The 24,920-nt window shown below is 40.6% G+C and overlaps 1 protein-coding gene across 2 annotated transcripts in view; it reads right to left on the bottom strand.

Moving 5' to 3' along the window:
- NAB1 (NGFI-A binding protein 1) overlaps positions 1-9,238 on the bottom strand; it is a 44,237-nt gene extending 34,999 nt beyond the window's left edge. For both annotated transcript variants that reach the window (XM_030326013.1, XM_030326014.1), the window contains exon 1: positions 9,157-9,238. The gene's annotated coding sequence lies outside the window, so the exon portion shown is untranslated. The remainder of the gene's footprint in view (positions 1-9,156) is intronic.
- Between the last annotated feature and the right edge of the window lie 15,682 nt (positions 9,239-24,920).

The following is a 24,920-nucleotide window of genomic DNA, read 5'->3' as shown; positions in this document are numbered from 1 at the left end:
TAGTCTGGCAGGCAGAGGAAGATAGATTTCAGTATGAATTGGAGGTGAGAAGATAGAAGGTGGTGGTAATTTAAGAACCAAGAAAAAGAGAAGGAGGAAAAATTCAAACAAATAAATGACAGGATTTGGTGATCACTTAGATGTAAGTGATGAAGGAAAGGAAATGGCTACCATTTTTTGACACTTTCTGTGATTCCACGAAGAAAAGAGTTAATAGATGACTACAGGATTACACAGTCTAAGAACCGCGACAGGCATTGGGGATACAGAAAAATCAGGATGATGAGATTCTCTTTCAAACATATGGCACTTGAAGATGGCGTAAGGTAGAATGCTTAAATAGATATGCCCTGCATGCAAAGTAACAGACTGGAGCCTAAGTGTGTATAACGGTTAGAGATACAGAATGGAAAAAGGGAGAGTGGAACAGCCCTCCAAAGAAACAGAGGAGAGCCTAAGACAGAGTCCAGGAAGAAACATACTCTTAGAACCCAATCAAGACAGAGAAGCCTGCTTTTAAAGAGACAGAACAAGACCCAGCAAAGCACTTCTTGACCTCTTAGCAGCCTTTAAAAGTTACTCACAGTTGCCTGGAGACCTCCCACATACAAAGAGGAGTTGGCCAAGTACTTCCATTTAAGAGAAACAAACAAACATGTTGTAATCAACCTACTCCTTTAGTATTAAAAAGTATCCTATAGCCCTCGATGGAGAAAGTTATCGAAAGCCAAAAGAGTATGTACATCAGAGGAAAACGGAAGCTCCACCTGCAACTCAAAATTGTACAGAGCAACAGTTAACTGGGAGATAAGGCAAGCAGAGGAGTCTTAGGAACATCTCTAAAGGCCAGGAGGTCATCCAATTTTTGGGACTTCTGTTTTATGTCCTTGACCAGAATGCCATACAAAATCCTAGTCTCAGTCATCCCATTGAAGAAGAATGTAGCTCCCTAACACCCTAAGGACTGACTTCTAAGGGGACCTCTGTGTCATCCACAATCTGCTTGGATCAACTAGTGACTTCCTCAAATTTTATGGTTCTTTATTTTACAAGGGTATTGCCAGGTGACTTGATGACCTGTCCCCAAGGGTTATATCCCTTTATAAGGGATATAAAAAAAACAATTTAATTGGGGAGCAGCAGCCATCACTTGGGGTGCTACTAAAAAATACAATTTCCTACGTCACAGAGTTGTACCCTAGGAGACTCATGATTTGATAAATTTGGCAACATACACTAGAAGATCCCTATTTAGTATACCTTCTGGGTACCACAAACTCCTACATATTGTGATCATCCAGATTTTCTAAGTCTACCTTCATATTCATGCCACCTCAGCCCTCTGGATAAAAACATTCTCGCATCTTCCAAATCACCCACAAGAGGATCCGCTTGCCCTCCCACTCCAGGGAGCCTCTCCAGGGAGAGAGCGTTTCATCCAGCTGGACACTAAAACCTAAGAACACAGTTCTTTGGAACTACAGACGCAAGATAAAGTCCGTATTGAACTACATTATACCAAATAGAAGGACTTCTAGAAAGTGTCTGAGGTAGAAAAAAGGAAACCTCCTTTCCCATCATGCACCTAATGCAAGAGCTTCAAAGACTTTCAGCTCAAGAGTATACAAAAAAAAAATACAGGTACACACACAATCTTTTTAATAAAAGGACTATAACTTTGCAGGGTTTGTGATGATTTCATCATATGTGCTCCCCCAAATTATACAATAAAGGAAAGACTACATGAGAAAATCTGTAAGAATAGTTTTTGAATCTTTTTATTAGCAATAAGAAAGGAAAGGAATATATGTTAGACAAATATAAAAGAGAAAAAACTTAAGGAGAATTAAAGACCCAAACTTAAGTTTTATTCTTCTGACATTAAGTCTTTAAGTTTGGAAAATATTAATTTAAAATGTCTATCCTTTCTCATCTTTACCTAGAAAGAAAAGAAACCCTCTAGTTCCTAAGGGGGTAAGAAAGCAGTGCCATTAAGAAAGCAGTAATTATTATACTGCCTCCGTAATGACTGATAGGACCAAATGTGCATTTCCAAAGTCAAGATACCAGATGAAAGATAAATAAGTCAACTATTTAGAGTCCCAGGAGGCTTCTAAAGGCCCACACTGACTGCTGGGAAAGGAGTTTTCTCCTTAAGCTTTTGCTTTAGGAGAATGTTTCAGTTTCTTACAAAAGCCAGTTGTGATAATTTAAACACCCACCACTTCATACATTAACTTGATTTGATTTAAAAGAAAATTCTTATAAGATGAGTTTTTCTGTTTTTACAAACGCTGTATCTATTCATGCTTCAACATGAAGGTCAAACAAGTCAAGAGCAAGCATCTATCTACATCTCTCCAATCTTTAGTAAATATAAAAAGATCCGAACGACAACACGATAAGCAGGTAGCTAATAGTATAGTAAATCTACTCAGCTGAAAACTACTGCTACCTGGCCTTTGCAGGATGCTGAAACAACCATGCTGAGTCTGACCTTTTTATGAATTCCAAAGTTAAGAGAAACCGGTTACTAATTTTTACTGCATTCAAAATCTCAACCAAAGGCCTGCTGCCTATATACAACAAACCTCCACTTGTACTAGCTTGAATGTTCTCAGCCTGGTCAGTTCAAGAGGAAGAGGAATTAAACAACAATGGATTCAATTAAGGCCATTTGTTATTCATTAATCTATTTTTAATGGTAATAATTGTTACAGAACCTTAAAAACAAACTTACTTTGCTTCCTTACTGGATACCATCAGTCACCTGTCAGATTCGAATTATGCTCAATAAAATAAGGGGTTAGCTTGGCCCAGAAAACTTGACAGGTCAACTCCTACTATTTTGTCCTTGAACCACAACGAAGCACTTAATATGGCTACAGGAAACAAAACTTCTCTGGCATTTAGTGTAGGACAGAGGCCTTTACTGGTCACTAGAGAAACGAACCTTTCCCTTAAACCTGCCTGAATCCATTCCAAGAAGTTTCAGCCTGCCTCCTGGTCCTACAACTCTATCAAAACTCTCAAGCAGCTATTATCATTAGCCTCTCTCTTTAACCTCTCTGCAGCTTGACAGAACTCCATGAAACACTCTATACCTGACTTTGGTAATGGCAATGCCTTCCTTAAGTACAAGAGTTCTCTCAACTTTTACATTAAATCTCTTTTCTATTGTCTTTCCATATTCTCCATCAAAAGAGAATCTCAACCACTCCCAGGCTTCAATTATTACAAAAAGCAGACTGACCTCCAAATTGTTATCTGAAGATTGGACCAGTGCCAGGGACCGTGGGGTTACTGGCAAATGTGCAACAAGCACTGGCTAGTGAGTAAAAAACATGCCTTTCACACAGGCCTACTTTGTGAATGAAAGTAAACACCTTGTGATTTAATAAAATAATAAACTTATTTAAAAGTGTAACCGAATTCACAGTAGTGGTCGAAGTGGTCACAGTAGCTGTTGTCATTACAGTATATGTTTCTCACTCAAAAATACTAAAAAATATCAATGAACACGTGCAATTTTTTAATTAAAAAAATAATCTTCGTAACTGAAAAGTTTGAGAACCATCAGACCAAATCATTTTTCTGGTAATTTCACATTTCAACTACTACCTGGAAATTGTCAAAACTTCACACTTTCCTCCCTTCTTCCACACTCCCAAATCTACTCTTCCCAACTCTTATTTCTTTAGTTGCGCCACTACTCTTTCATCTTTGTTTTCCTCTTCCTTTCTCAAATCCTCATCTCTTTAAACCACATCACCACCCTTTTTCTTTCTCTGCCTCAAAAGCACCCAATTCTAGTTTTGACTGCTTCTTGCTTCAACATTGAAAACAGCTCCCCCTTACCTTCAATACATCCCATACTGCAATACCAACTTTATCTTCCTAAAGATTTTCCTCTTTACTCCACCTGTGCAAATGCCCCCACTGCAAGGGAAAGAAATCCAAACTACTCATACAGGCATCCCAAACCCAAACCTACCTTTCCAGCCTTCTCTCTGGTCCCAAACATGCCCCTGTGCTCATGCCAAACTGATACACCGGGCATTCCTCGAATGTGCCTCCCACTTCCCTGCCCCTGTGCCAGGCACGCTCCCTCCCACCCACCTCCACTAGCCTTTTCCATAAAGCCTTTCCCACACCCCCTTGGTGTAGGTGTCCTCTCCCTTCTCTGAACCCCACACTACTTCCTGTCTCATTTTTTCCCCACTTATTCAAATATGCCAGTTACTGACCTAGTCCTGGGGATCTGGAAGAAAGATGACCTTCATGGGGAATGAGTTAAGAGGGAGTAGGAAGACAGATAAGCAGACACTTAAACACTGTGACAACTGCCATTCTAAGTGTTATACATAAGAAGCCACAGAACAGAGAAGCAACCCCACCTGGCTCTGTGGAACAGGTTACTGTCAGGCTATAAGCTCCCTGAGGGTAGGAACCGGCCTTGTTATCCCCCTCTGTTCCTAGCAAAGTGCTCAATGTAGAATAAAGTCTCTATGAAGGCTGCTGTTGAATGAAACCAAGATTTGAGACAAAATCTGATCATTGGCCCCCTTTCACATACCAAAAGGGATGCTCTCTGTGTAAATTGGTGTCCTGAAGAATTTCGAATCTAGTAACAGTGCTTTAGCTGTTACTTTCCCTATAATCTCCTACATTCTCTCATCCTCAATATTTATTTCTCATAAGGCTGTATGTATGGTTGATTCCCATAACATGGCTATTTTTCCAAGAGATCAAAGGATGCATTCCCTGATGCAGAAACTACACATGATTAGTGTTAGAATATACTTCATGTGTTAGTCCAGACCCAGCACCAGCATTTTAAGAGATCATGAAAGAGAAGTCTTTTCCCTCCATTTCCACAAATAAAAATGCAATATAAGCTATCCTCAAATAACAAATACCAAATGGATTCATAATCACTACTCTTGAATCCTCCTCTTCATGACATAGGATATATACACACTTTTGTGAAGTCTGTGGCATTCCAAAGAGGAGAGACTCTTCCAGCAGTGAGGAGAAAGCAAGGGCAAAATCCCAGTAAAATGTGACTGATTTTTTATGCAAAGGACTATAAATTCCTTCCTCCCAACACAGCCTGAAATTTTTACTTTAAAATTGTCTAAGTTAACAGCAGCTTCTTACAGATTTATAAAAAATGTGAAAAAAACTTGGGAAGTTAGCTCATGAGTCATTTACAGATTAAGGTGAATTAGTTCCACCAGACTGTTTTCCTCTTAACATCTAGATGAGATCCAGTGTGTGCCAAAGGAATGAAAGATAGGGACTGGAAATGGTAAGGAAAAAACAGGAAACTTGAGGGTAGAGACCGCATTTAAAGCCTGTGAAGTACCACCAAGTTCGGAAGACTGTAGCTTAAAGGTATAGGGCCTGGGGAGAAGGGCTCAGTGGGTTACGACACAGGTTGAAACACAAAAGGTTTATGAAAAGCCAGAACTGGGCTTAGGAATGGATGAGCCTTAAGCCTAGGAAATGAATTCTAACTTTCGTCCTAGTCCTACAACTCAAGTTAAAATAATTAAGTTTAGTTACATCACGGCTTACACTTAAGACTGCAGACTTGGCCTAGGCACTAACTCCTGTATGTTCCAAGTGCCAAATAATTTACTTAAACACATTTATTACTAAGCATTTAGTGATCTTAAGGTATTTTGGATATCATTGCTGTCATAGCTCTGAATTAAACATATAGCTCCTAATGGATATTAGTTGTAACTTGGGAAACTTAAAATGTTCCCTCCTATTGATTTATTCTGATTTCTGAATGAAGCTGGAGAAAAATGTCTTACAGACCCCTTAAAGTTTTAAGTAAAGTATCCAATGCTTAAGTTTAATCTATTAAATTAGAAAAACAGTATATTATATTTATTTTTTCAATTAAACAATAACTACGCATTAACATAGGTATTTTATAGGATACGGCTGGAAATTCTTCAATTAACTCACAGCCAAATCATTCAAGAAACATTGTCCTCTGAGCACACAGAATGCATGCAGTGTATATAAATGTTATCACTTTTTTCAGAAATTTCTCTTTGGGGCGCCTGGGTGGCTCAGTCGGTTAAGCGTCCGACTTCTGCTCAGGTCATGATCTCACAGTCCGTGAGTTTGAGCCCCGCGTCGGGCTCTGTGCTGATGCCTCGGAGCCTGGAGCCTGCTTCAGATTCTGTGTCTCCCTCTCTCTCTGCCCCTCCCCTGCTCATGCTCTGTCTCTCTGTGTCACTAAAAAATAAATAAATGTTAAAGAAAGAAAAAAAAAAGAAAAAAAAGAAATTTCTCTTTAAAATTAAATTAATGTACTGTGCAAATTAACGTGCAGCCCCCTAAACAGAATGTATTGAGAAATGACAAACTATTTGAAACCCTAATGGTATGTTTTAGCTGTGAGAATTCTGACAAGATGAGGATTACTATTTTTTCCCAGCATCAACTTCTCTGATTTCCCACTTGTTCCATTATTAAGTTTAAGAGAGTTTAAGACATTCTACTATTGTACTAGTTTTTTGAACATGTCAGATCAAAAAGGAAATTTGCATTTAATATCGTAACTGTGCTAATCTTCATTCTACTGAAAAGTATGAAAGAAGCAGGTAAGATAAAACTAAATCCAAAGCAAAGGGGCTAGGGACCTTTTATTATGCCTGAATGGGGATTATTTATTCCTTAATAGATTTAAAGAACTCCATGATGAAATATTCATATGCGAGACAATTATACATTAGCAAGATCTAAACTGTTCAAAACATTATAAAATGGTCCTTTCCATGAAAGAAATATAAAGCATAAAACATCATATTCATAATGCACATGAAGAGCACCAACAAAAATAAACAGACTTCTAATGGAATAGATGAGACCCAAGTCTTAGAAAAGAGTCTAGGTCAAGAGACACACAAACCTGCCATATTTGTTTCCATTCAACTACCTTTTACTTTAAATATTTAAAGTAAATCTATCTCATGCAATAGATTCTTCAAAGGTCTCTCCCACTTTGTAATACATTTAATTTCTTCTTTCAGAGCATCCACAATGCAAACCCCCAAAATCCTTAATAATAAACCATTATGTCCTTAAAGTGTGATTAAAATATCGGAAGCTTTAACTGATTGATTCTCAGAGGAATGAAAATCTATTAACTTTCCTATAGGAAAATGGGTGTTCCTTAATAGTCACAAAAAAAGGAAAATTTTAAATTATTTTAGCTGAGATTAAATTATATCAATAATTCTGAAAAAGGATGAGATTTAATTAATATATCAAATTACTTATTAGACACATAAACTCACTAAATTTTCTTTTATCAGGTTTAGTATTCCTAAGGATTTCTGTCATTTTAATTACATCCACAATTAGCAGGCAGAATGAAATAAAATTAAAAGTCTACAATGCCTCAATGTTATTATTATTAATATGGATTCATTCACATATAACAGAGAATCAGCAGAGACAAGGAATAGGAGATTTTTCTAATACCAGGATGGCATATTAACTTTTGTGCAAGATGCTAAACTAATAAAATTAAAACAAGAAACTTTCCCATGGTTCCTTGACATTATTTTCTTTCAAGACCTAATTTTCCAGCATCCAACACCCCAACAAGAAGAAGGCTGACCTTGCCAGACAGCTATACATTCTTAAGAGGACTTTTATATGTATTTTAATACCTAGGGGTATAACATAATTTTTAAGCTTAATTAAAGGACAATATTAAATGTCTCAAATGATATTGAAAGATGGAGGAAAAAGGATACCCTTGAATCTAAGAGCCCACTTCTACTGGCACTTAGGTTAGAAGCAGCTCTTTTAAGCCTTCACCCAAAATAGAGAAAGTCCTATGCATCGTTTTCCAATATTTCTCCTTAAAACCCACACATAAATTGTGACGTGTCATAATTTGGTATGTTTCACAAGGGAAAATCTTCAAAAAAGTGAAAATCTAAAAAGGTAATTCACTGTGTGCACACTTTTCTAACAAAACAGCCTAGCATTTCCTACGTGACTAATCTATTTTAAATTCCGTTCCTCTGTTCCTATGCAATCTAATATTATCTATTAAAACTGCCAAAATATTTTTAAACAAGATCTGAGAATTTCCCTCTCAGCTTCTGATCTTTGCACTCCTTGAGTTTGCAGACACGTCACTGGCAAACCAATTGGTAGTGACAGGTTACTCCAAGTCAATTCTTTGGGATGCAATCTGAAATTGACAGTTACCCCAAATTTTCCATGCCTCACGGATCTCAATGAGCGTGGTGGGATAAAGCTACATGCAAGTCAAAGATTCCTTCAGATCACCGGCTGCAAACTTGGTCTGCAGAATCTATACCTGCATCTTCCAACTCAATTATCCTTTTCCAAGACCTCGGAATATTTTTATATTTTTAGGCTTACTTGGAAGTGTCGTTTCATATCTTAAGCCTTGTGAACCCTGAGATTGAAAGCCATAAACCTGATAGCACTTGCAATGTTTCTCCATGAATAAGATCACACACCTCTGCCTGCATCCAAGGCTTTTATGTCCCACATGTGTTTGCAAATTCCACACTCGGCCTTAGTGAGTCTCTCGCTTCCCTGCACCTTGGTGCCAAGTTTCTGTAAGCCACTTCCAAGCAAAACTCTCCTTCCGCTTTTAAAAAGAAAACTACATTTGGAAGGAGAGGATACCCAGGAGAAAAATTAAGACTGAGTGTAACATTTCTATAAAGTAAACAAATCAACAAAAAGATTCCCCCCCTGGGGAAGGTGGCTGCAAAACTCAGGGGCCAGCGCGAACACCCACCACGCACAATACACCACGCACCCCCGAGCCCCGCGCGACGACCCCAGTCGCGTTAGAATGGACTCGCACCCCCGGCTCTCTCGGAGGAAAGACGCACAACCCAGGCCCGCTGCCTTGCTCGCCCTCTTCTCGCTGCCCCGGCGCACCGAATTTCTCCGGGAATCGCCCACACGAGCCAGATGCCGCCCTCTCCTTCCGGTGGCGGCCGCGCGGGGCCCGCTCCCCAGGACGCCGGCCCCCGAGTGCCCGCGCGGCCCGGCGACTCTGCCGCCCCAAGTTCGCCCGCCGCCTCACGAGCGCCAACGCGTCTCGCACTTGGCAGACAGCGAGCAGGTACGTACTCGGCCAGCGGCTGCAGCGGTCTTGGCACACTCTCCCGCGAGGACTGCTCAGCCCCAACTCCGAAGTGACGGCCCCCAGCTCTCCCTCCTCAGGCGGCAGCGGCGGCCGGGACGCCCCCGCTCCCATCGAGGGGGGAAGGGAAGGTGGTGGGCGCGCTCTCCCTGCTTCCCCCCCAGCTCGGACCCGCCGCTCCTTCCTGCCCGCCAGCCCCGACGGCGCTCCGCTCGGCCGCGTTGGCGGCGGCGGCTCCTCAGGGCTCCGGCGCGCGGGCGGTGGCAGCCGCACCTCCCCCGCCGCGTCCTCCCTCCTCCTCCCTTCCCTTCTCCTCCCGGCGCGCGCTGCACCCTCCCCCTCCCCCGCCCGCCTCCGCCGCCTCCACCCCCCGCGCGCTGTCACATTGGGAGATTCCGCTCTTGCTACATTCGCCGCTCCGGCTCCCGCCCACGCGCGGCCGAGTGACGCAGATCCCGGCGTGGGCCGCCGCGGGCGGGGGCGGGGGCGGCGGCCGCCGGGACCCGGGCTCGGCCTCTTCCCGCCGCCCCCTCCGCGGAATCCGGAGGGCGGCCCATTCACACGGCAGCTGGGAGGAACCAAGTGGGCGCTCGGGAGGGGGCGGCTCCCGCGAGTCCCGCTCCGGGCGGGGGGAGGGGGCGGGAAGGAGGGAAACAGGGGTGGAGGGCGGGAGGGGACGCCGCCTCGGGCCTGCTCTCCAGCTGCCAAGTGAACCGGGAAGATTTGCAATTTAAAAAAAAATTCTTTTTTAATGTGTGAGGTTCCCAATATAGTATTTCAAAGAGCATACCCCGCCAAATCCAACATCCTCCGGGAGGCTGACTTGAAAAAAAATAGAGAGCGCCCTCGGCCCACTAATCTGGGCGCCGTGCTCGCCCCCGCAGGCGAGGCGGGTGCGCCAGGTGCGCCCCTTGCCCTTTGGTCCCAGGCGGCCTGCGGGAAGTTAGCCGCGACCGCACTGAGTGGGGGCGGCAGGTGCGCAGAGCTGGGAGAAAAACTGGCGATTTTGGAGAATCTCTGCCTCGCCCATCTTGCCCCCTCCCCAGCACTGCCTCGGCGTTGGGGGTGGGGGAGGAGGGGAAGAGTGAGAACCCACAAACCCGAAGTGCGGATTTGACGACTGTCCTGCTTTGCCCGGCAACTTAATTCTACCCTTCTCAACCCTCCTAAAAACCTGCCTGTGTTATTTTACTGGTTAATATTTTCTATTTCCTGGGTGAAGAAATCCGATGGTGCTTAGAACAGTTCTGGGGTGTATTTAAACAGAGTTCCCGAGGCACGCCAGAGAATTTTTGAGTTTGGTTTGCATCAACTTTTCTAACCCAAGAAAGTATTAAAACACCTCCATAAATGTACCTCAACTACTGTCACAATTTTTGGAAATTTGTTTTAGAATCTATTATCTCTTTACAAAAACGGGAAAATGAAAGAATTCCCCTAATGTTTAGCAACGTGCTCTTGAAGGGCAGAACACACTTAGTAAATCTAAACTACTGCAGATACAGGTAGAATTCCGTTTTAACATACATATAAAAACTCAGTTTTATAGGAAGCCATTCCCACATCCTGGCTGGGTTCCCAGTGTGCCTACTTCGCTGATGGGGATACAAGGCATTCTTTGAAATGGGAAATTCTTCATACCACATCTTTATGTTGCAGCAACGGATGGGATGATAACATTGAAAGAAAAAGGCCTTATTAAAGTACTGAACTTCTTTTTTTCTTTCTTTCAAAAACACGTTGAAAGAATGAGTATTACCACAACGGGATATATAGAATTAAACTTCTTTTTCCAGTGTTACTGAAAGGTTCTGTATGGAGTAGTTGCATTGACATATCAAATGAATAAGCATGCTTGCTTCCTCAAGTTCTTCAACTGAAGAAATCACTGCTGGAAGTTTGTCTTAGCCTAATTGTCATGGTTTTGAAGTTGTGGACCTTGTTCTGCTAAAGAGAAAGTTAACAGGTTGTTATGAAATAAAGACAATTTCTTGGAAAGATTACAGGTTAACAAATTTTCAGGCAATGAAATCTGCAAAATTCTAGTTTCTGTCTGGAATACTCATGTTTTGCAAACATTGTTGGTTCTGAATAGCTAGAAAAAAATAAGTTTCTTCCATAAGTATGTACAGTTAGTGATTCACAAGTCATGAAATGAGCAGTCTTAACCTGGACTGTTGAGCCTCCTAGTAGAATTGTTTCCAGAGTTGGTAGAAATGACATTAAATCCTTTTCCTGAGGCTTTGTATGTTTGGCCAGTCTTGAACATGCTGCTGAAAAGGAAATATGTCACAGCAGATATTTTTTCTTCGGACTTGTAACTGCTAATAGTTGTTCCCCCTCACCCATGGGGATATGTTCTAAGACCCCCCCAGTGGATGTTTGAAGCCGCAAATAGTACCAAACCCTATATATATTATGTTTTTTCCTGTATATATCTATGATAAATTTATAAATTAGGCACAGTAAGAGGTTAACAACTATGACTAATAATAAAATAGAACCATTATAATAATATACTGTAATAAAAGTTATGGAAATGTGGTCTTTTTTTCTCAAAATATCTTATTGTCCTATACTAACCCTTCTTGGGGTGATGAGATGAACTGAGGTGAATGACTAGGTATTGTGACATAATTGGCCTTCTGGTGTATCAGAAGGAGGATCATCTACTTCTGGACGATGGATTACTGAAACTATAGAAAGTGAAATCTGGGGCTACCATATTTCTACAGTTAAACACTGAAAACCTTCTTGTTTGTTTTGTGGGCACATTTAGGTAGTCTATTCTTCCATCTTTGCATTGCCTTAAATACTCTATGGTGCTGGGGTAAGCGATGGGAGGAAGGAAAATGAAGAAAAGATAAATTTTTAAGCTTTTAGGCATCAATTTCTATGCTTATATAGTGTCTATATGACAACTATATAGCCAACTAGTCAGTGTGGCTGCTCACAAAGAGAATTCATCTGTATCTGATAAAGAAGCATGATTCTTGAGGTGCCTGGGTGGCTCAGTCGGTTAAGCATCTGACCTCAGGTTAGGATCTCACGGTTTGTGGGTTCATAGCCCCCTGCTTCTGATGCTGTGTCTCCCGCTCTCACTCTGCCCCTCCCTTGCTCACATTCTGTCTCTCTCTGTCTCTCAAAAATGAATAAATGTTAAAAAAAAAAAAAGTATGATTCTTACTTACCTCTATACCACTTGTCATCCATACTACCCCAAACACCACCTCCTGTTCCACCTCCACCCCACCCCATGTCCAGACACACACAGTTATCTCCCATTGCCAGGCCCTGGTGGTTTGTTAAGGGAAGACATTCCATCCCCTATGGTAAAAACTATAAATTCTGATCGTTCCATATTCCATTCCATCTTGTAAGTGTGTCTTAAACTTCTCTTGAATTCAATACATATGTGTTTAACAGGATCTAAAAAAAAAATATGTTATCAGAAATTCTTCAGTGATTGGGGCACCTGTATAGTTCAGTCAGTTAAGCTTCTGACTCTTGATTTTGGCTCAGGTCATGGTCTCACAGTCCTGAGATCAAGCCCTGCATCGGGCTCTGAGCTGAGCGTGGAGCCTGCTTGGGATTTTCTCTCTCTGCTTCTGCCCCTCCCCTGCTTGCACAGTCTCCGTTTCTCAAAATAAATAAATAAACATTTTTTAAAAACCAAAAAAATACTTCAGTGATTAAAGTGCATTTGCACAAATAAGGAGTTCTTTGGACAAAACCATTTCCACATGATGAAACTAAAAAAGTTTTTAGTAAAAAAAAATGTAAAAAGTTGGTAGTGGTTCTGACATTTGACTGAAAAATTTTGCTGAAAGAGCATTACTTTATTACTTTCAGAAAGATTTTTTACTTTAAAATGCCTCAGTGATTCAAAACAAAAGAATTCATAATATATTTAAAATGTTCTTAGAGGAGAGAAAGAATAGCATTATGGCTTATGACCTACAAGATTTAAGATACAATATAATGCTATCCTCCAGATTTGCTATTACTGCCTCAGAACAATTCTATACTTAACGAATTTTCCACTCTATGTGGTGATGGCCCTACAATTAACTGAGTCATGTGTAATATTCATATAACCAGAAATATAATTAAAACTATCCTTATTTTACAATAAGAAATTTGGACGTGTACTATAAATTAAGTAGATTTTTGAATGCGTGAGAGTTGAGTATTTTCTCATTTCAATGAGACTTGAATATTTAAAAAAAACAAGTTTCTTTAAGGTAAGCTAATAGGAATGTGTTTCATAGCTGGTAATTTCAAGAGCTTGCTCTTTTTCAAAAAATAAGCATATTTTCGCACATTGCATTTTATTATAAAACACTGTAAACAGATCTTAAGATGTAAAGGATTATGAAGTTCACCAACCTAATTCAACCTCTTGTGTATGTTCAAAGTATGTTCAAATACCTTGCAGAAACTCAACATACAATTAGTTTAGTTCAAATAGCTCATTTATAAGTTGGTTATTTTGAACTTGTATTGCCATTCCTATTGGGGAAGAAAAAAAAATGAGACTGATTCCCAGCATGGGAATCTACAAATGGTTATAAAGTGCAAGTTAAAATACAGAATTACAGACTTTGGGGGGACAAGGTGGGCTCTTAGAGGTCATCTAACACAATTGACTTCTACAGTTAAAGACATTTACACTATACATTGCTAATATGAACAGCAGAAAAATACTAATATAATATTAAATAGTAAATACAACCAAACATTTAATTGAATGATGAGTAATTTTGGTTTTGTTTTTTATTTTTTTTAATGTTTATTTATTTTTGAGAGAGCGCGTGCGAGCAGAGGCAGAGCAGAGAGGAAGGAAGGCACAGAATCTGAAGCAGGCTCCAGGCTCTGAGCTGTCAGCACAGAGCCCAACGTGGGGCTCAAACCCACAAACCTCGAGATCATGACCTGAGCCAAAGTCAGACATTCAATCTAGTGAGCTACCCAGGCGCCCCAATTTTGGTTTTATTTTTAAAAATTTGTGTTTAAGATAGAAGGGAATGTAAATGTAAAGTTTTGAGAAGACTTTCCAAAGAGAATTTCTGGACACTTTTTAAGGAATTGGGACCGGTTTTTCTTCCTTCTTTATCTTCTCTGGCAGTAGTGATTACAACTCAGCTACTCTTTCTCTTCTCTTCCTATCCTTTTCCTTCTCTGACATCGTCCATGCAGGATTTGTACAGTTAACTGTTTCATAATGCTGTTTTCAGGTCTCAACACTGACTACTGTCCACCTATCCCTGGCTGTGATGAACTGAGTGTTTGTGTCCTCCCAAATTTCATTTGTTGCAATGCTAATCCCAACTATTAGGAAGTGGGCCTTTGGGAGATGAGTAGGTCATGATGGTAAAGCTCTCATCAATGTGAGTGCCCTTGTTAAAGAGACACCAGAGAGTTCTCTTGCCCCTTCTAACATGTGAGGACATAGCAAGAAGATAGCCACCTATGAACCAGGAATGGCTCCTTATAAGACACCAAATCATCTGTCAGTATCTTGATCTTGGACTTCCAGATTGTGAAGAAATAAATGTTTGTTGTTTAAGCCACTCAGTCTATGGTATTTTTGTTGTGGCAGCCTTAATGGACTAAGACACTGGTCACTAATAATTCTCAGCTAACTACACAAGGCAGAGGGTGGAGAATGGGTGAAATACTCTGCTCATAGTCTCTGGAATTTATCCAAATTGTCTTCCATATGCACACCTCATTCCGGGCTTTCTCATTCCTCACAATCCCATGTTTGGCTTCTGCTCTCCACCCAATTGACTGAGACTGACAGAATTCTATGCTCAGTCACCCACCTTTCTCTGAGCTGCTCTCTTACTTCAGGTCTGCACTTTGCAGGAAGGAGACCCTCTTTTTTTTTTTAATTTATTTATTCATTCAGAGAGAGAGAGAGAGAGAGAGAAAGCGTGCACACAATTGGGGGAGGGGCAGAGAGAGAGGGAGAGAGAGAATCTTAAACTGGCTCCACACTGTCAGCTCAGAGCCCAATTCAGGGCTCAAACCCACAAACTGTGAGATCATGATGTGAGCCAAAATCAAGAGTCAACTGCTCAGTGCACTGAGCCACCCAGGGCACCCCCAGCTAGTGTACCTCTTTTAAGCATTACATATGCGGGTGGATGAAAGATTTTGGTATTTTCCTTGCCAAAAGTGTGTTGACTTGTCAGCCAAGATACCGGGCTTTTTCGAGTTCATGAAAGGATGAAGGGAATAGGAATAGCATGTAAAGGAAGAGAGCTGCTCTTAAGGTAAATGGGCAAGAGTTGGAAGAAAGTGGAGGGAGAAAAAGAGACAAAGAAAATAACCATGCACCTGTGAGAGGCTGACTCAAGTGGACATAACTATTCTGAAAGAAATAGAAAGAAAGAAAGCACTGAAGTGCATGACTCTGCTGAAGAAGAAAAAGAAGAGACAGAAAAGAGATCATCCCGACATAAATTCCACAAAAGAGTGCTCTTGACCTGGGACAAATGGCCATGATGGAAGGGAGCATTAGGGATTGATCCTCAGGAAGTAGGGACAGAGGAAAAGTGGTTTTCCTGTCCCCTTCACTTAAAGAGAGCCTGTACGTTATCTTTGAGTTGGATTGGGAGTGGTGGTGTGTATTTTGGGTATATGTATATATCAGAAAAAGAAAAGAAGAACAGAATAGGTTCAAAGAATACCCACCACACCAAGTGCTTTCACCCTGCGATTATTCAAATATAAGGAAATTGAGTGTGTTAATGAGTTGAGCTACTTGTCACAACAAATTACTCAACACTGACTGCCTTCAAGGAGCAGACACTTTGAAAGGGCAATGCATGTACTGAAAAATAGGAGATTTAAAATTATTGAACTAATAAAGTAAATCAAACACGGTTCTGTCCACATGTAATTTCCAAGTTACAGCTTTATAGTTTTATAGAATTATATTGTTGTGCACACCCAGACTTATACTTTGTGACCATCAGCTTGCCCGGGATTGGCAATAATTTATGGTAGTCAAAAAATATAAAGACTTTGATTTCCTCATTTTCTGTCAGTATATTTTTTCATTTCCTACTGAAACAACAATCTGTAATAGTGACAGAGTGAGAATTTTTTCCAGCCATAAAATATATTCCTTAAATAAAATTCTCCAAATCATTCTGCTCTTGGTAAAGTTAGAGGCTCCTATGCACATGTCTGGTAAAAAGGAAAACAATATTTTAGCAGGGCGATTTGGCAAGTCAAACCAGTGGTTTCAAAGTGTTCATTCTATTTGACCCAATAGATTCACTTCTAGTATATTATCCTAAGTTTATAAACATTTAAGAAGAGGATATTTATCACAGCATTATTTATAAATTTGAAAAGCAAAACACCCCAAATAGTGATTTCGTTGAGTTATATCACATCAATGTGATAGAACATATTCAATTTAATTTAATTCAATTAATATTTAATTTCATTTTAATTTAATTCAATTTAATAATATTGGGAAATGCTCATGATATAATGTTAAAATAGAACAGAGTATGATATTTTGCATGATATAATGCGAAATAGAACAGAGCAGAATAATCCACAATCTCTCTACCTCAATACATATAGGAAAAAGTTTACCAAATGTTAGCATAGTTATCTCTGGGTGATGGTATTACAGATAATTTTTATTTTTATGCTTTCTTAATTTGCAAAAATTTCAGCAACAAACGTATTACTTTGAAAATCGCGGGGGGGGGGATTTAAGTGTTATGTTTAACAAAGATTCTGGTTCAAAAGCAGTTTACAATGAAATAAAAATTAAAACAGAATTGTACTATATTTTTCTACTTCTTTGAGGAGGGCAACAAAAATCATGAACTTATTCAGCAAATATGTATTGAGCCCTTTGTACGTAATCCATCGTGTATAATTATGTCTTGAAAGTCTACCATGTGTCAGATAGATCTAGAGATATAGGCTTAGCTTGATTGCACTTCTTTAATCTGATATTACAAATGCAGTCATATCTCTTTGTCTTTGTCTGATTAATCATTCAAGTATGTGTCTGCTTGTGTCTTTTTCTCGTGGCTTCCCCCTACTCCAGAGACTTCTGCAGCCCCAGGCTTTTGTACAGTGATTCAAAGAGTGGTGTTCCTTTCTTTCATTTTGGTTTCCACATCTCAAGAGTGACACACTTGGTGTCTGAGCTGCCTCTGTTGTCACTGTTTCTCACTGTCCCTGTTTTGCTGCAGAAAGCTGGCCAGAAAGGGGACCAAGTCCAGTGCTGGTCCCCTGCTGCCTGAGACCCTTCTGTAGGTCACTGTGGTTGTTTAGGGGAGGACGGAGGAGCCCACTGTCTCCAAGACTTCAGTTTGCAGGTCTCTGGTCTTACTTCCTTTCACAGATGCAGCCATGTCCCAAGAATGCCAGTTCTGTGCTGGCCCTTGCTCACCTCCAAACCTAAAGCCACCCCTACCCCCCATCCCAGGGATCAAACCATGGCAATGACTCTTTCTCAGATGACTTTTTGATAGATTTAAATTTTATTTTACTGTATCTTTTCTGGATTATATCAGTTTTGAGTCATTCTTCTCATTCCTGTTCTTCGGACCTCTCAGTGTGCCTAACAGTGGAGGTTCATTTGTGTAAGGACTATTTACATTGCTGCGAAGGTTCCTGTGGCAGGCTGCCCAGATGCTTAGGATCCAGATCCTCGGAGCACCAGGGCAGTTACACAAGGCCCTTCTGTGTGTCCCGTTTTCGCCCTGCACTCCCACACACACATACTATGGATGGGTAGGAGTTTTGAAGAACTGAACGCTCTACCTTCCTTGTATGCCAAGGTCAAGAAAAAGGCAGGTTACTTACGAGGTGGCACTTGGCAAGCAAGAACAGACACTCAGAAACAGGTAGATAGTCTGGGGACAATTAGAGGCAGGAAAAGGTATTGTAAAGAAGTCTGGGCAGTCTGGACTTCCCACACGGCACAAGGGCACAACGCTCTAACAACCAGAAGTCCTGCCTGAGAAAAAAGGGGGGACTCAGGCCAGGTGGGATCGCGCCCTACCCCCACCCCAGCTGCCTGGAGTGGTGGGACTACTCCTCTCTCCCCAGGGCTCCACAGAGATCTAGGCAAAGTCTGGCTCCCCACCTCTCCCTTTGCATTTCACCCTACTGCTTCCATTTGCTTTCCCCTGCCTCTCTGGCACCCAGTACTCTCCTGACATCTGAGTTTGTTTCCTGACAAGGAAGGACATGATCTAATTCAGATATACCTGGAGGTGTTAGTGTGTAGAGGCACAGATGTTCATGCCTGGAGATTATTTATTTGTTCAACAATTAAGCACCTACCAAAGCACACACACGAAGCCTACATGCTCAAGAGAATTAAAAAAGAAAATTCTCAGGGCGCCTGGGTGGCTCAGTCGGTTGAGCATCCAACTTCAGCTTAGGTCATGACCTCACGGCTTGTGAGTTCAAGCCCCTTGTTGGGCTCTGTGCTGACAGCTCAGAGCCTGGAGCCTGCTTCATACTCTGGGTCTCCCTCTCTCTCTGCCCCTCCCCCGCTCATGCTGTCTCTCTCTGTCTCTCAAAAATAAAAAAACATTAAAAAATTTAAAAAAGAGGGCGTCTGGGTGGCTCAGTCGGTTAAGCGACCAACTTTAGCTCAGGTCATGATCTCACGGTCCATGAGTTCGAGCCCGCGTCAGGCTCTGTGCTGACAGCTCAGAGCCTGGAGCCTGCTTCGGATTCTGTGTCTCCCTCTCTCTCTGCCCCTCCCACATTCATGCTCTACCAAAAATTAATAAACGTTAAAAAATTTTTTTTCTAATTTTTTAAAAAGAAAAAAAAAGAAAATTCTTGGGGCGCCTAGGTGGCTAAGTCAGTTGAGCATCTGACTTCCTCTTGGGTCATGATCCCGGGGTCTCTGAGTTTGAGCCCCGCATCAGGCTCTGCACTGACAGAACAGAGCCTGCTTGGGATTCTCTCTCTCCCTCTCTCTCTCTGCCCCTCCCCTGCTCTCTCTCTCTCTCTCCCTCTCTCAAAATAAATACACATTTAAAAAAAATCCTCTGCCCTAATTCCTGGTCTAGGAAGGGGAACAGACATGCAAAAGAATAGTTAATCCACATATAAGATGTTCCTAGTCACACAATGGAAAATATGATGGTTCTGCTCCGGATGGGGCAGAGGGACAAACATCAGGAGGCTTATAAGAAAGTGACAATTGGACAGGTCTTGAAGGATTGATTTAATCGTAGGACTTGGGAAATACAGGCACTCCCCAGCAAGTACAGAGGCAGTGAAACAACATGAAGCAGAAGCAGTGAATTAGGGCAGTAATTGTAAAATGAAACATAACTGGCTCGAAAGGACTTGAGAATGACTTGTGAAGAGGGCAGATGCAGAAGTCACAGTTGCAAGACCAAACCAGTGTGGATTTTAGTCTGTCACTGTAGTTCTAGGCTTCAGAGAGTACCGGAGTCAAGTAGTGCTAGACATTAGGTGAGTAGTTGGCACTGGGAAGAGGGAGGTGATTGGAAGGGGAACAAGGGGGGGTGGGGGGATGGGGGGGTTATTCTGAAGCGCTGGCAGGGCACTTCCATGGGTGTTTACTTTGTAATGATTTATTGGGGTACCTGGGTGGCTCAGTTGGTTGAGCTTCTGACTTCAGCTCAGGTCATGATCTCAGTTTGTGGGTTCAGGCCCCGCGTTGGGCTCTGTGCTGACAACTTGGAGCCTGAAGCCTGCTTTGGATTCTGTGTCTCCCTCTCTCTCTGCCCTTCCCCTGCTCATGCTCTGTCTCTCTCTCTCTCTCATAAATAAATAAACATTAAAAAATTAAAAAAAATAATTTGTTGAGCTGCATATTTCTGTTTTTGGTTCTTAATGTGTGTTCTATTTCTCAGTTGCAAAAAAGAAAAAAAAAATCAAGCTGGGTAGTTTGTAGAAAATGAAATTCCAGGGCTCAGACATTCTGATTGAGTAGGCCTGGGCTGGGATTTAGGAATCTGCATTTTTAAAACAATTATGTTAGAGGATCTAAAGCCAAAAGGGACCCCTAAACCACATTTGAGAATGCTAGGGCTGTCAGGGAGTGATCCAAAAGTTTAAGCAAGAAATGAAGAACAAAGATTTGCCTGTCTGAATGTGCTAGATTAGGAAAAGAAAGATGCTGAGGATGACTTTCATCTTAGATCCAATAGAACTTATAAGTCCTATGTCTCATCCATCTGTGCTATTGAAAGATATGTGACAAATAAGGCATAGCAATTTCTAAGTACTGAATGTATTTTTTTGAGATGTCGTTTCTTTGGGAGGTTTCTTAAATATGAAATTTTTTGACCCCCAGTACATTAATTTATAATAGTCTAATTTAAGGCATGGAAGAAGCCCCTGCAATAGATATTGTGGGACAAGGAGCAGCTTTCAAGAATTTTTTGAATGAATGCATTCCCAGCCTGTGAGTAATAGTTGTTGAGTTACTGACCCACCATCATTGTGGCATGTGCTTAGGGATAGCCAATTTGCAGGGATACAGCTAAATTCTTTTTCTTGTGCTCTTTATAACCAGAGGGATATTTTTGTGACATAAAGCAACCAACATAGTGTTCCTCCAAACCCTAATCCCTACAGAGAAAAAAAAATGGCAACTTTTGTTTGAAAGCTGTTTTTTTCTTTGGTGTTCACAGAGTTGGAAAGAGGAAGGGGAAACTTTACTTGGGACAGTTCAAAAAGCTGAGACAAAATTTGCACATATTTTTTCCTCATAATTGAAGTACTGAGGAAATACCGTAAAGGTTTTTAATTGCCACAGTTATTATTTCTTTGTAACCAAAGTGCACCCATTCATCAGATTAGCAAATATGTCAAAGTCTGACAACACAAAATGTTGGCTAGGATTAAGAACATAGGGACTCATATATTTCTGGTAAGAGTATAAATTGAAACAATCACTTTACAGAGCCATTTAGCAATATTTAGTCTAGTTAAAGATATGTATGCTCTTTGACCCAGAAATTTGTACTCTTGGGTATATTCTGAGATCAACCTCAGGAGTTACGTGCCTAAGCAGATATGTACAAGAATATTCACAGCAGCCTTGGTCTCCATAGTAAAAAGTTGTAAACAACCTACATTAGATGAACAGAAGAATTCATGAACAGATCATGATGTATTTATATAGCGGATATAGTGTGAAAATAAATGAAATAGATCTACATATCTCTCTGGAAGATTCTCACAAATATGATATTGAGTAAAAAACCTAGTTGCAGATGAATATGTACAGTGTGATGCCATTTATATCCAGGTTAAAATTTGTAAATACAAATGTGTGGGAAATTACCTTTGCACTACGGAAGTCTTTAAGTACAGTAACAGGCAAGCTATCAAGACATCGCCGAACAGAAAGGCTTCCAGACCAAAAGGAGATGATTAAATCTCATGGTTTATTAAATCAATTGAAAACATACAGCAAGAGGCAAGGTGAAAGAGATAGGTTAGGTCAACACATTTAAAACATGATGTAGGCAGGGTGGAAAAATGACACTCCCCAGTCTTCAGTCCTTTCTGTCTTCCTTGCTAAGGGTATGCTTGCAAGGACCAGAACTGAGATTTGAACCAAGTGGACACTACACTCAGAAGGTGTTTGGAGTCAAAACACACACTTCCTCTATAGGTTTGGAATCAAGTGCATCTGCTTGATGGCTGTAGCTCACACGTAAGCCTGATGAGCAGCTATGGATTTTATTTTGCATTCCTTGTGCAGCGGATGTGAGGAGCCAGTGGTTGCCTGAATTAAGACCTTGTTAATAGCAAGTGCCTCATATTCCTCATGTTATCTTCAGTGTGTCATGAATATTTGATGATTCACGATCTCGTATATGTTTACTGTGTCATGACTACTAGGAATCTCTTCCTCTTTCCATCCCTTTGTAATTATGTTCGTTACACAAATGCTCTACTTACTTTACCTAACATATCTAATAGGTTACTAACTTACTTATTGAACATATATTAATATTTTGCTCGCCCCTTTAGCTATTTGCTTCAATTTTTAGTTTCATTCTTCTTCCTATGTATTCACTTCTCTTATTTTCTATATCGGAATCCGATACTCTTTTTTTTTTTTTAATATTTATTTTTGACTGAGAGCACGAGCGGGAGAGGGGCAGAGAGAGAGGGGAACAGAGGATCCAAAGCAGGCTCTGTGCTGACAGCAGGGAGTCCAATGTGGGGCTCAAATTCACAAACCATGAGGTCATGACCTGAGCTGAAATCGTTCACGCAACCAACTGAGCCACCCAGGTGCCCCTGTCAGAATCTAGTATTCTTAAATAATTCAGCAAACACAAATTATAAATACATGTGTAATATGGTTAAAACAAATGACTGGAAAGAATAACCCCCAGTGTTCTTTCTTAATATGGGTGGTGGGTATATGAGTATTATGTTATTCTTCATAATTTTTCACATCTACGCTTTTTCCAAGTAAATTTAAGAAAAGTTTGAAATAATAAATACCTGGTGTCTTACATGTAGTAGGCACTTGATACTTATCATTTTGATTTTAATAAAGTTAAAGAATTTGGGCTAACTAAATTGGTATGTCATCTTTCTATAGCTTGTGCATACATATATTTTCCAAAAATGTCAAGTATGCAGTATTTGCAAGGAAGACATTGCCACAATTGACATGGAGGATGAAAATTTGAGTAAAACAAAATTCTTACTTGAGAGCAAAAATAAGAATACAAGGGCATAAAATAAGTGCCTCCAGAGAGGTACAGATTGGGGGGTTAGAATATTCAGAGCCTCCACCAGAGGATGAGATCAGAGTGAAGTGACATTCAATCTGGGCCTTGAAAGAAGTATGTATCAATGGGGGAAACAGTAAGGAAAGCATTCCAGGAAAAGGAAATACAGTGGACAGAGAAAGTAGAGAGCATTCAAAGAGCCAGCAACTTGTCCAAATTGTGTCAAGGATGGATATGGAAGAGCAGTGCAATAGGGAGTTGGGAAGGTAAGTTAGGACAAGAATCTTTTTACACAACAGTGGTTATCTATGGTTGGAATTATGGATAATTTTGATGTTTTTTGTTGTAATATTCTATATAGTCAACTTATTCTATGGTGGCCACCTATTGGCACACATTACAGTGACCTTAATAAAACTGATTTCTGATGAAATAGCAGGACAGTTTGAGTATGGAGCTTTGACCATCTGGGAAGGCAGGGACAAATACTTATTCCTGCTCTTTTTGAGATTTACCAAATCTGGTTAAAGCTCATTATCATGTAAGAATAATGAAGCCCTGAAACAAAATTATGTCTAGAAATGATCAGACCTAAGTTGGTGTTCTGGCTTAAACATAAGGGCCTATGCCTTACTGGAGGAAGCGTAGCACACAGCTGAGCTGGAAGTTCCTTAGGACACAGCCACCCTGGCCCAATGTGTGAGTATGTGACTCTAAGAAAGCTCTAAGTATGGGACTCTAAGAAAGCTGTAACTGCAGAGCCCCAGGTCAGGCCCCACCACGTCTGGACAATGGCCAGAACCATCATGGGCATTGCCACAGCATGGACTGTGCAACAGTGAAAGGGTCTAGACCAATTCCCTTTAGGCCTGGCATTGGAACTATAACTCAGCCTTATCTACATTTGGACTAAGCCCCTGGAGTCTTTAGACAATTTGGGGAGAGTCTGTATTAGATTTTGTGCTGATAGAGCAAGTAAAGATCTAAAAAACATAAAAATAAAAATTATGACTATCGCAATAAAATGGTTTTGTGGATTAAGTCATACAATATTTATTTAAATATTCTGCAATAAATATTTGTTAATTCATAATCAGGTAAAAGTTACTTTTATAAGTCCTACTCTGAATACCAAATTAACTTAAAAACTGCATATGACCTTTGGTGCATAATTAGTATAAAAATAGTAAAATATTAATATGAAGAGTTACATTACATTGATCTAATAAAATCATTTGATGTTATAAGTGATCTTTGACAGTGTCTAAGTAAGGTTTGTTTCCTTCACATTAAGGACTTTGCTATACTGTAAACATAGAGAACCTGATAAAAAATCCAACATGATCCTATCAAAGTTGGAAGTGTACCGTATGCCCCATTCCTTACAACCAGCAGAGGGAAGTTAAATTGTGTGTAATCTGCTTCATCAGGTTGGATGCATAAGCATCTTGAAAGATACTGTTTCTTCCTTGTCTAGAACCCTGCAGCATCCGTCCAAAATTTTCTAAAGAATTTAAGCTAGTCATGCCTTCAAAATTCTTGAGATTTTTGTAGCTAATGCTCATGCTTGTCCTCTTGAAATATGAAAATAAAATCTGCAAAGTAGTATTATTATTTCTTAATCAACACTGAAGTTTTCATTGAGAGCGATGTTAGAGAAGACTGAATTCTCTCACCAGTGTGCATCGGGGAAATATGGCGCACTCTGCTTATCCAACTTCTTCATTAGATTGAAAGCTCCTAGGAGACAGGGGCTGTGTCGTGATGGCTTTCAGACCTTCAGCATTTGACCTGATATAGAACGTGTAGCAGCTGCCCGATAGATATTTGGTGAATTACTGTGTTTTGAGGAGGGGATAGCTGGAAGTGTTGGGCACAGCTAGGAGTGATACTCTTCACCATTCTGGACCGAAAGCACAGCTTTCTGCTACTTGGATATGTGTTGTGATTACTTCTGGGTTCTTGTAGTTCAAATTCTTGCGAGTTTGGATAATTGAACTTGGTAAAAG

This window comes from Lynx canadensis, chromosome C1 (genome assembly GCF_007474595.2).
Source record: "Lynx canadensis isolate LIC74 chromosome C1, mLynCan4.pri.v2, whole genome shotgun sequence".
Classification (NCBI taxonomy): domain Eukaryota; kingdom Metazoa; phylum Chordata; class Mammalia; order Carnivora; family Felidae; genus Lynx; species Lynx canadensis.
The sequence above is the reverse complement of the archived record's forward strand: the minus strand, read 5'-3'. Positions and strand labels throughout refer to the sequence as shown.